Raw genomic sequence first — 14219 nt, forward strand, 5'->3', positions numbered from 1 at the left:
TATTGAAGTTACAAAAATAGCAAAAATTCATATATTTTTCTTATATTTGCGGACGTGCTTTATTTAGGTTAAATTAAATATCCTTTTCTATAAAATTTTGGTACTTTCTTTCACTATTTTGTTCTATTTAGATATAGCATATTTAACACTAACCAATTTAAATACGCTTAAAACATTTCAAAACAAAATCAGTATTAATTTTGTTCATACTCCCGCTTAATCCTTTTCGAGCTTATACTGTGCAATTGAACTTCCATGTCAATATCGCTCAAAAATACATGTTGCTACATTTTTTCTTTTAGATTATCAATCAATATATTCATGATCTGAAGACGAAACAAAATATTTATATTCTAAAAACAAGAAATTATATACAAGGAATGATAAAATAAAAATTGTAAATCATATGGTTGCCATCTTTCTTCAAGTACAAAATTTAATTAGTAAGAAGAGGACGAAAGATACACCATTAGTTGCTATTTTTTTCAATTAATAGCAGGCAAGTGTATAGAAAATGTGTATGTAGAATTTTTGTTCATTAACATTACTAGATTATATATTCGACACAGTTTATGTAGAAGGTATGTAAGCAGGTGGTATCTGAATTTGGTAGGGTTATATGCTCAATAAAACCAAGTGATATATTTGGATGAATTTCACTTCTATGGACTAGTCAAAAGGTAGATGCGTTTTGATATACCTATCCCTCTTTAACGCATTGAAAATGTCATAAATACAACGACCAACACACTATGTGAATTATGCATCCCGTCTATTGTATTCCGAAATCTTTGTTCATACTTCGTTACCTAAACTCTTACGCCATTTTCTATAAAATCGCTTCACCTGTTTTAATAAATCGGTAAACACAATAACATTTAGACAATTATTCATAATGATTTATAATACAAAAATAAGTGGAACTGTTTCCATTATTACTTAATTCATCAAGTTACCTCAGTGAAATCGTGCGATATTAATGTCACAGTATAATTAATGGGCCCAGACAGCTACTATGCCAAGTCGGCAGTATAATTAATACGTCTGGGTACACCTTCGTCTATCTACAGTGATTAATTGGGAATTAAAACTGTTTTCGAGTTGTCGAGCTTTCGAAAATCAATAGTAGTCATATACTTACTTATAAATGTGAAAGTAAGTTTGTATATTTGCTACCTTATTATACCATATCAGCCGTTAAATATTCCCTGCAAAATATAGATCTTCTACTATTGAGGGGTTCTGCTAGTACATAGTTGCCACACTTGATGGCGGGTTTTTTTTTAATGGATGAAAATGGTATACCCCGCCTGCGCTAACGGGATACGCTGGCGGAGCACCAGTAAAGGGTGATAGATGAGAATGAAAACAGGCCAGTTAGCCCATCCGATGAATTCATGAATTAACCATGATAATTTCCAGGGAGAACCGCGTGGGGTCGACCTGGTTGGGTATATTGCTAGCAATGGGATTCTCAGTCTCCATTACTAACAATCCCTTTCCCCCCAGACTGGAAGGCGGGTTGTAACCGCAGATAGGTTTTGGTGATGTTTTAAGAGGGATGCTGGTGCCTATCGACTGCCTCGACCGTTAAGTTTCTTTAGTCGCCTCTTACGACCCCCACGGGAAAGGAAGGGCTGGCTCATTCTATACCGGAACCACATGACAGCATTTGCTATTTTAGTTATTAATTTTTCTATTTCTTTTTAGAAGTAGTGGGTTTCTCCACGCGTAAGAAATTATGGGCATAAACCTAGAGTGAGATAAATATTTATTTGGTGATAAATAATCTGTATTAATACTTGACAAATGTTATTAATTTAAATATATTTTATTTATTTATTTATTCATTAGTACATATATGTGTACATGGCGGACTTAATGATAAAAGCATTCTCTCCCAGTCAACCATAGGGAAGTGTCAGAATACTTGAATGCGGTACTAGTAATTATTGATATACATACATATATAAATAACAAATATACTTACATATATATAAAATATACTATTATACACGAATTTGAGAATAATATAAAGTACTGACTTACTTATCAAAATTAAATATATTAATATTTAATTTTGATTTAACTGATTCATAAATGAATAAATAAATGAATGAATGAATGGTTTATTTTCTCTTCACAAAATATAGTATAAAGTGAGTGAGTAAAGAGTATACGATGTGGGTGAAGACAGATAATGAAATGTCATTAACTGACTTCTCTATTTGTTCTATAACTAGTATCAGATAGGCAATGTTAGTCTGTGTATAAGGTTGAATGAAGAAGGGTCGTAAGGGAAACTTTGTGTGGATTTGTCGCGACTCATATACATTTAATATATATGCAACTTGTAATATAAAGTACTAATATTTGATCGGACATTTTGAAGAATTTCTATTGTATATTTTGTTTATTTTGTATAGAATTGGACAGCTGTTCCCTTCCTGTGGGTGTCGCAAGGGGTGACTAAGGGAGATTAATGGTCGAGGGATGGGCAGCAGCGACTCTCTTAAAATAGCACCAAGGCCTAACTGTGGTTTTCTTTTCTAATGGATGATATTGGAATGGTAACCCCACCTGCGCGGCGCGGCGGGGTACCAGTGAAGGATGATAGGTGAGGAGATGAAGTAGGTCAGTTAGCCCATCGTGACGAATTTAACAAGAATTGTTGACGATGGTTTCCAGGGGGAACCACGTGGAGGTCGACCTAATAAGGCATATTGCTAGCAATGGGGCTGTCAAACTCCATTACTAACAATCCCCTTTCCCTTGCCTAACTGTGATTGTCAACTCGCATGTCAAGCGTGGCAACTACTGGCAAAACCCCCAATACGAGAAGCCTATTTTCAGCAATGGAAAATTAAGGGTTTATATGGTACGGTATGTGGTTTATTTATAGGTATTTTAAATATAAATGAACAAAATATAAAAAAATATATTTGACTGAAAAAATAGAAATAAAGAATGAATAAGAGTTGCATATGTATAAGTTCATATTACTGTGCTTGTATGACTGATTTTTGGTTTAAGGGATAGGATGTGGGGTAGGACTGTGAAACTAGTATGAATTAAAAACAGCTTTCGAGACATTCTGGGTTACTTACATTTGTTTTTCATCATGAAATCTATTGGAGAATAATATAAAAGTTGAATAAATAGTTATAATTAATGATTTTGACGTATCATTCATAATTAATAATCATGTGCAGTATCATTATCATCATCATCATCATATCAGCCTTTAACTGACAACTGATGATCATAAGCTACTATTTTGCAAATAGTTACCACGCTTGGCAGGCAGATTGGCAACCATAGTTAGACTTTGGAGATGTTTTTAAAGGGACGCTGCTGTCCGTCCCTCGTCTTCTCTTAGTCGACTCTTACGACGAACAAAACATATGCAAACATTTTTTTTTATACGACTTAGAATGGCAAACAAGCTGACGGCCCACCTGATGGAAAACCGTCGCCTATAGACATGAGCAGTACCATGGCCATAACAGTACAGTATAAGTATAAAAATACATAATACTCGTATATCATGAGCGAAACAGTACACACACATACGAGTACTGTTTCGCTCATGATAGCCCTCATGCGTTGCCATTCCTGAGGACTCAGGAATTATTTTATTTATTATTTTATGTATTATTATTTTATTTTTTATTATATATTTCCATGTTTTAAATCATTTAGATTTTAATAATATTTATATACTTTATAAGAACAATATTATTTTTAATTTGAGAATTAAAATATTAAGTTTTAATAATAAAATATTATGTAGATGTAATATTATTTTTCTATTTTTTATTAATATTTCCCGCCTGACTGCAACATGCGTGGACCCGCATCAAATTTGTAAAACTCCGTTGACAAACTTGTGGGACATGTCGAAAGTTCCCCAATGTGATCATGTAGACACACATCTGCGGTATAATCTTAATATTATTTTATCGGTACAGTACATACTTTGAGTAGTGTAAGGAGGATTTTCAATTTCGAAAGGGGAAGTCGTAAAAGTGCAAGGTTGCCAGATGTGTCTTTTGATATTTACCGAAAGGTAACAAACAAGTAAATGAATAAATTTTCATATTTATATTCTTTTTTTTTATTTATTTAACACTTTGTTGCACTAATATAACAGTACAAAAGGCGGTCTTATTGCTAAGCAATCTCTTCCAGACAACCTTTGGGTAGAAGGAATTAAAGCATAAGTAGGTAGGTGGCGCGTTAGAAGAAATAGATCTGTAAAAAATAATATCTGTGACAGCATAGTCTTATACACATACATAAATAAACACATACATCCAAATATGTACATATATATACATACACATACATATACAAATATACCATACTACACATAACACATGTACATATATATATACACATAAAACTGGAATATTATTAGATAGATCTCCTTAATACCAACAACAATAATAATATATTTATCCATACACTGTTACTAACTATATAGCTACTAATATATTATTTATCATATTATTTTTACACCATATATGTTAAACTATATATACAAACCCTATAGACACTGTCTTTTTTCAGGTTCTCAAGGTTGACTGGAAGAAATTCCTTTTTGTAATAAACAAATTATTATATCGAAAGCATAAATAAATAAATTTAATTACAGTATTTAACAGATAACAATAATGAAAAAGAAAATTAAAATGTTTTGCCAGTAATAAGAAGTGTCTTAGCTGTTGCTATATATAAAATTTTCTAGCGAGATGCATCTAAATGGCGCTGATTTTCAGACCGTCTTTTGATTCATTATAACTTAGTATTAAAAACAAACAAATAGCTTATAAAAACACTACCGACGTTATTCGTAACAAAATTAATAAGCGATCAATACGATTATAAATATTTTTTTATTAAAAAATAAATACAAAAATCAGAGTAGAGCTGGTGAAGATAAATATTAAATAGTTGAATTGAGAATAATACTTTTTAAAGTTGGTTGAAAATGAAATACAGTTTCAAGTTGAGTCCACGTAGAGATTACCATCTGGGTGGGCAATCAATTTATGTCTCCAACTCGCAAACTTCATGAGAGCGGGTAACCAACTCGACGTTTGCTAACTCTAAACCGCTTTTTAAAATGTATTTAACACTGTGGGATATTCCTATAGTATTAAATATAATTCTGTTATATTTTAGATTGCTTGTATTTGATTCTAGCCTTTATTCAGATCAACATAACCTAATAAAAATGCTTTAAAACAAACATTAAAACTTCAAAAAATTTAATAAAACAAAATAACTTATTCTAGTTTATTTTCGGTAGATCTGTTTGCCAATCGGCAAAGGCCTCCTCTAACAGTTTCCATTTTCGTCTTTCTTGAGCCACTCTGTCCCATGTTATTCCTTTGTTTTTTTGCTTCATGCAGACTCACGTAGCTCGGAGGAGATATGTGGGTACTGCCGGACTCTTACCGGCTAAAACCCTCGGTGTTCCTCGTCCAACTGTTTTGTTTTGTTTTATACAACTTAGAATGGCAAACAAGCTGACGGCCCACCTGATGGAAAGTGGTAACCGTCGCCTATAGACCTATTGCCGGAGCCGCGGGGAACCCGCTTGAAGTCGTCTGAGACTTCGACGGCGACGGCCTACTCCTAAGCAGGACTCCTCTCTTTACTAGGGCGGGAAGATATTAAACCCGCCCTACATCAGAAGAGGGCGCGCGGGTCTCAGGGTCTAGGTGGTCACCTCTGACCCTAGCGGAGTGGGAGTGAGTGGGACGGTATTGGAGTCCCGTCTCCTTCTCCGCCTTACCCTTCTGCGGCGTATCAGTGCAGCAGAAGTCTCATGTTACTTCTGCCACTTCCCTGATGTCATCATCCCATCTTTCAGACAGATACACTTAATTGATTATTCCTCCTTATAAAATATAAAATAACAAATAATTTATGCTCAAAAAGATTACAGCAGTAAACTTATTATAGATATAAACAATTACAAGAAATGATCACAGTGAGAAAATAATGGGCGACCTTATCACTAAAAGCGATCTCTTCCAAGCAAGCGTATAATATATAATATAATTATATATTCACTTATGAGATTTATCGAGCACGAATTAATGGAGGTGTCGCTAGGGGTCGCTCCAGACGGACGTTTATCGATTAAATAGTAGACGTGCTGAAGAAGTGCCAAATTTAAAGTATCCGTAATCGGCGAGCGTATATGAAAAGATTGATGAATGTGGAGGAAACGAAAGATGTATGAATCGAAGCATTTGGCGTTACATTGTTTCTACCTACCCTAATGGGAAACAGACGTAACAGAAATGTATGTATGTATGAATTTATAAGATATCTTTTAAAATTTATGACTGGCTGTTTTACCACTCTCATACCGGTGGGGAAGGGATTATTAGTAATGCGGGCTACCGGTCTCATTTCTAGCAATAAAGTCTATCAGGTGGACCTCCCCGTGGCCCCCTCTGGAAACCATCGTGTTGAATTCCAGGTGTATTCATTACGATGAGCTTACTGAACCTGCATTTTCGTTTTCACCTATCATCCCTCACTGGTGCCCCGCCAGCGTATACCGTTAGCGCAGGCAGGGTTACCATTCTATTATCATCTATTAAAAAAAAAAACACTCATACTTAAAATGTGACCTTGCTATATTCTAGTAGTAAAAAAGAGTATCTGTAGTGATGCCATGTATTTTTATTTTGTCATCATACGGATAATATTTTTCTTTGTACCATGAAGATGACAAACAAGCCTGTCTGGGGGGAAGGGATTGTTAGTAATGCGGGCTACCAGTCCCATTGCTAACAATATACCCTGTCAGGTCGACCTCCACGCGGTTCCCCCTGGAAACCATTGTGCTGAATTCCAGATGTATTCATCATGATGGGCTAACTGACCTGCTTTTTCATTATGCACCTATCACCCCTTACTGGTGCCCCGCCAGCGTATACCGTTAGCGCCGACGGGGTTACCATTCCATTATCATCCATTAAAAAAAAACAAGCTCGTCTGATGCTAAAAGATCAGTGAAGCCTATGGACATCTACAACACTAGAAATGTCACGTGTGCGTTGCTGACCCTGAAGAAACCTTAATACACACTTTTTGAAGAATTTCATATAGTATTCAACAATTGCTATAAAATTTTAAAATTATGTTCAATATAGGTTAAATCTGTAATTATAAGAATTCTTTCTTTCAAGATACTAACACGAAAAATAGTCCCACCAAAAGTCGAAGTAGGGACGCATTTTTAGAACGACGTCTGAGAGAATTCGTAATTATTCAAGATTGTGTTCCATCAAAACCCAACTTCAATTATGGCAAAACTTGTAATTTTGATTTAAACACCAAACTACTGAACCGATTTTGATAAAATTATCTATGGGATTAAACTGTAAAGTATATCCTTTCAGATAAAAAAATAATCGTTCAAATCGGTTTACAATTGACGGAGTTATGAGATAAAAAATGAAACATAAAAAATGCAACCGTAACGAGAATCTCCTTCTTTTCTTTTTTTCTGCTCATGTCTTTAGGCGACGGTTACCACTTTCCGTCAGGTGGGCCGTCAGTTTGTTTGTAATTCTAAGTTGCATAAAAAAATACACGATTACAGATATTTTTTATTATAAAAATAATTACAAAAATCAGCGTAGAGCTGGTGAAGATATCAAACAGCAATAAATAATAAACAGTTGAATTGAGAATAGAACTTTTTTAAAGTCGGTTCAAAATTATGATATGTCTCATCATTGCAGTGAAATTATGGAGTACGAAAACCATATTCTTTAATGAATTCCTTAAGAATAACAATTCCATGAAACGGAATGGTATCACAGTATATTATAGTGCTATTTGTAAGGGCCACGGCTGCTACAGTCCAATCAGGTGGCCACCTTATTTGGTATTCCAATTTGAAAAAATATTTTTAACAAGCAGAATGGAACCCTAAAAGCTTAAATATAATCTGTCTGAACAGAATTCTTGCAAAATCCTTTATAATCCGCTGAATCCATTAACTGTGATGTAAATTTCACTGAAATGTTGTGAAAAATATGAACAATGGCCGTTGGGTTTCAGTTTAAAACACCTCAGATCGGTATTTGAAAACAGTGTGCTACAGTTAATAATTATAGAAATTTTAGGGTGCGGTTTTCTTGCAGCGATTTCCAAATAATCAAGAAAAAAGTTTTGATTAAAAATTTTAAGATAATTTTTATGATTCTATCAAGTGTGAGGTAGGAAATGTTGTCAATTTTCAAACGCCATATCCCACCCTTCAAACCGAAACACAGCCATGCAAACACAACCGCCTTACGGTTGAAATACGAATGGGACAGAGGTACCCAAGCAAACGACTTCTGTACAAAGTCTCCCTCTGGTAAATGTTTTAATCAGATCAAAATCTGATGACTTTACCTTGTCTATACGGGAATTTTATTAATTTGCTTGTATATTTGTTGTTTCCGACAATTTATTTATTTATTTATTCTTTTGTGTACTTTAAAATATATACAATATAATATAAAATATAAAATGTATACAAGGCGAACTTAATATCTGACAATTATTTCGTCTTCATCCGAAAGATTATTTCAGAGGGCGTATGACGCTTTGCGTTGCAGCGTCTCGTTTCGCGCTTTATCTTTTATAAATTATAATTTTTCCTTGAAAATCTTAGTTTGACTATCATGGACATTTAAAAAAATATTTAATTCCTCCAATTCTTATTAAGAAAGTTGTTTACCAATATTAATATTCCTTGGAATAATAATAATAATAATAAAAACTTTATTTAAATAAATGTAGGTACACAATTTATATTGGTTGGTCAAGAATCACACACTAATAAATGCTCTTTGATTATTTTCATTTTTAATATATAAAATACACACTTTTTTAAGTCTATAGACACATTTTTAAAAACAAAAAAGCTTCGGTTTGGTACTCTCTCTACTTTTGGCGTTCAGGACGTCGCTCGATCTTATGAGTATATCCTATAAGTTCAAGTGTCTGACACACATAAAAAAATCTTACTAATTTCTATCAAAAAACTTATACATAAATATTTTTACTAAAACATCTTACAAAACCGCTCACACTGTGCCGCAACTGTGTTCCCTCATTGAATAAAGTATTAATTTACTGAAAATCAGATTTCGTTCATTAGTGAACTATCCCTTTGTGTGTCGTCGGAATGTCGAAGAAAACAATACGTGGAGACGTCCCCTCAAGCTCTAATTAAATTGTTATTAATCTGAAATCCTCTTATTTCATATTTTGTTTAACAGCTGACATCGCGATGGTTATTTTGAAGTTTCTTCGAACGGTAACCACGGGGAGGTTTACTGTACATTTTCCATAAGGAGGTTTTGTTTCGTTTACAAAGTTTCGCCTTATTTTGTTTGTATATGTTACAATACCTATTGTTATTATAAATGCGAAAGTTTGTTGAGTATCGAAGGATAGATGCATGTTTGTTACTCTTTTATGTAAAACCTATTAACAAGGAAATTTGGTATTCGGGTAGTTTATATCCTAACTTAGCACATAACATTTGCCGTGTGTTCTGGCATAGAATAGACCAACCCTTCCTTTCCTATGGGTGTCGTAAGAATCAACTAAGGGAGGGCGAGGGATGGGAAAGCAAAGTCCCTCTTAAAACATCTCTACAGTCTAACTGCGGTTGCCAACCCGCCTGCCAAGCATGGCAACTACTGGCAAAACCCCTCAAGGGGGAGGCTTATATTCATAGGACAGTTAAAGCTTGAGAGCCTAGACTTCTACGAGAAGTTTCAACTGAGTTACAGACTACCTAGCTATGGTTTGGCAGCTGCATTTGCGCTAATATATTCGGATTTCGCCTCGCCTCAGATGGAACGATAAACGTATTATAATTATAATAAACATTACAACCTATATGGAATTTTTCTTGGCATAGAACGCTTATATAACCTTTTTCAGAGGATTTTCCACATTAAGAAGAAGATTTTCCATTTTAAGAAGGATATTTTCAATTAAGTTGTATTTGTTTTATGTTTGATACCGAATCACATTTGTTACATGATTAAACCGCCAGCTGAAAGCATATACTTACATTTTTTTTTATACAACTTTTAATGGCAAACAAGCTGGCGGCCCACCTGATGGAAAGTGGAAACCGTCGCCTATAGACATGAGCAGTTACCATGGATATAACAGAGTATATTGTTTCGCCAATGATACTCCCCATGCGTTGCTTTTCCTGAGGACTCAGGTGTCATTCCTCTGTACCCTGTAAATTCACGCCATATCCCACCCTTCAAACCGAAACACAGCCATGTAAACACAACTGCTTTACGGTAGAAACAAGAATGGGACAGAGGTACCCAAGCAAACGACTTTTGTACAAAGTCTCCCTCTGGTGAAAGCCTCTTGTGGATATCATAATATCCCAAATTCTATTAGATGTCCAACGGCTACCTATAACCAGACTATTGCGTCTCAGTCGGTCATGTAATTCGAGACATGCCAAAAACATTGGACGACTAGTTGTTCCTTACCATACGCCATATTAGCCATTAATTGTCCACTGCTGAACATAGGCCTCCCTCTATTGAGGAGTTTTGCCAGTAGTTGCCACACTTGACAAGCGATTTGGCAACCGTAGTTAAGCCTTGGAGATGTTTTAAGAGGGAAGCTGCTGTCCATCTCTCCTTCATAAATTTCCCTTAGTCGCTTTTCACTCGTACGATATCCATGGGAAAGGAAGGGATGGCCTAATCTATGTTGTGACCACATGGCCAACACGGTTGTTCCTTACACTATTATATTAGTAATATAATTAGTGTAAAAACATACTAATGATTAATAATTGCCCGAAGTATAAACAGACAAATAGTTTATATTTAAGTATGTAATTAGAGATATATCCGTATAGATGACTTTGAACAAAATTTTCCTGTGTTTATTCTAATGTCCATGTAATAGACGAGTTAGTCAGTCTAGTGTCTAGGTACTTACTTCACTAACATCTATCAATCCTCCTGCATGATTCTTTGGAAAACTGCTGGTGCAAAAGATATACCAAAGGGTAATCGTTTATACTGGAAGTAACCTTTGTGTGTTGAGATGGTTAAGTACCTTCCTCTGGATGTACCAATAGTTGGAGATAGGCATCTTTAAGGTCTATTTTAGTGAATAATTGTCCTCCTGCTAGTTTTGAGGTAATTTCTTCAAATCTCGGTAGTGGGTAATCATCTACTTGTACGTATTGATTGATTGTTACCTTGAAATCAGCACAGATGCGTACCCCCCTCCCGCAGTAGCTCTTAAATTATAACCCGCAAACAAGATTTCTCCGATGTTTTGATGTATATTCGTAGTTCCAAATTAACTTGATATCTCCCATCTGACAAGCACGATTTATGCCAAGACGTCGACGTAATTACGTCCAGATTTCTATACAGCTCGAGATCTTATTAAACTACCAGGTACCAGCCAGCGTGCCAACAAAACAGATTCTGACAGAGACGTAATTAAACTAAGTTAAAACATAATATTATAACAAGAATATTACTTTATTACAATTTCCTTATAAACTATATTACTTAAAAGTGAACATACAACTAAAGCAATTCACGCAGATATCGACATAACAACACGACAGCATAATGGGCGGCGGTAGTCACTTACCATCAGGTGAACCGCATGCTTGTTTGCTCCTTGTGTTGTAAAAAAAAGATATGACCCAGACGTCTCGATTAATATCTGAATAAAATGCTTAATTTTAGGTGAGTTGTACTTCTCGCCTATTACTTTCAGAATCCTATTGGTGCTTGTCCTAACTCTGTGTAGCAATGCAGTTGATTTTCTCCTTGTATAATTTCATTCATTCATTTTAGTTGTTAACTCTCCACTGCTGAACATTGGCCTTCCCAATTGGGAGTGTTTTGCTAGTAATTGCCATGCTTGGCGGGCGGCTTGGCAACCGCAGTTAAGCTTCGGTGATGTTTTAAGAGGGACGCTTCTGTACATCCATCGACCATTCTTTAATATGTCTCTTACGACACCCACGGGAAATGAAGGGGTGGCCTATTCTATGCCGAAACCCCACGGGAATAGACATAGATTATAGTGATAAATTTTATAGAAAACATAGACTTAACATACTAAAGAAACTTGCTTGTGTCACATCGTTTCAATAGATTCCTTCAAATTGTTTTACACGCCGCATAAAAATCAAGTTCACAATTTCTCCCTCGGTTGGTTTTAATAAAAATATTTCTGTAACTCTTTCACTGGGAATAGTTTCTGGCAAATGACTTCTACAACTGTGCCAAATTTCAAGTCGATAGCAATAGTAGTTACTGAGAAAAATAGCCGTGACACACAGACGGACTACTCGACATGAAATTTTTTTAAAATTTTGCGTCCCAACGTAACAAGAACTTGTTAAAATAATAAAATGATAATGAAAGAAATATTTTAAAAATTATTGACAAAATTTCCATTGTTCAGTGATTTTATCGTCGGGATTCATGATTACAAAGCATCACTTTCCGTTTATGGATCCTACTTTGGGCTTTTGATGTATCGATTAAATGAATTTTCGCCAAAATCATAACTTTTTTTGAACTATTGCAAAATTATACCAGAGGGAGACTTTGTACAAAAGTCGCTTGGGCACCTCTGTACCATTCGTGTTTCAACCGTGAAGCAGTTGTGTTTGCATGGCTGTGTTTCGGTTTGAAGGGTGGGATATGGCGTGAATTTACAGGGTACAGAGGAATAACACCTGAGTCCTCAGGAATGGCAACGCATGGGGGGTATCATGGGTGAAACAGTATACTCTGTTATGTCCATGGTACTGCTCATGTTCTATAGGCGACGGTTCCACTTTCCATCAGGTGGGCCGTCAGCTTGTTTGCCATTCTAAGTTGTATAAAAAAAAATTATATTCAGCAATAGCTAAAAATAGTCACTTCCATCCTTTCCCATCCTATATGCTACAAGAAACGGTTCTAAACCACTTGTGTCAAATAACTTTCTGTATCGAGTTCATCGCTTTATCCAGTGGTGGATCGTTCTACACTGTGTTTGTTTATATGGGGTTGCCACTTGAGAATCTCTCTTTTTATTGTCGATCATCATCATTACAATCATCATCATTATCATAGCTTTTAATTGGCCTCTACTGAACATAAGCCTCTCCCTAGTGGGGTTTTGTCAGTAGTTGCCACGCTTGGCAGGCGGATTGGCAACTGCAGTTAGGCTTTGAAGATGTTTTAAGAGAGACAATGCCGCCCATCCCTTGCACTCCTTTAGTCGCTTACGACACTCACAGAAAAGGAAGGGATGGCCTGTCCTATGCTGGGACCACAAGGGACTTAGTCGATACTTCGAGCTATTTACCACATAATACTAAACACTGATTCATGCATGTTATTGAGCAGTACGTCACCAGCGTCGCAATTACTTACAAAACTAATTTATTTCTATCTCCTAATGTTTTATTTGTAAATGGAAGTAAGTAAGCAAATTAGTGTAATTCGGCCTGTGTAACACGGATGTTTCACGCAACAGACGATGTTACTGTCTTGGCTCGGATTAACTTCATTAGTGGGCTTTCGCTGCTGTTCTAATTCAATGAGGACGGCTCGTCCTTCTTGCACGACACACACGACCGTTAAAATTACTGAGCGAGTGATTTTTTTTTCTATTATTTTTTTTATATCACTGCGGTGGGTAACGGCCATATGGCAATACGGTCCATCTGATGGTAAGCGGTTACCGTAGCCTATGAACGTCTGCAATACCAGGGGTACTACGCGCGCGTTGTCGACTAAAATAAATAAATTTAATTCAATTCACTTATAATCGTATTTACTGATATTATTCAGGTCATATGTATATTTCCGTAACTTATAACGCAACTTTTAAAATATTTGTAGCACATTGTACAATATAAATTTGTTTGAAAATAGTAACAGTTATGTTTTTTGCCAATTCCTCTTACCACTAATTAAAGTTATTATTTGAACTGGTAAACTAGTAGATTTTGCTCAACAAAAAAATAAAACAATTTTGAATATTTGTGAAACTAAGCATAATCATAAATTTTATTTTAAATTATTTTTTTTTATTTAAAAAAGAAACTCTAAATGGATTTTGATGATATTTTTATGGGACTAATTAGAAAGTACATCCTTTGAAATAATAAGAAA

This window comes from Galleria mellonella, unplaced genomic scaffold (genome assembly GCF_026898425.1).
Source record: "Galleria mellonella isolate WM207_F2 unplaced genomic scaffold, CSIRO_AGI_GalMel_v1 utg117, whole genome shotgun sequence".
Taxonomy (NCBI): Eukaryota; Metazoa; Arthropoda; class Insecta; order Lepidoptera; family Pyralidae; genus Galleria; species Galleria mellonella.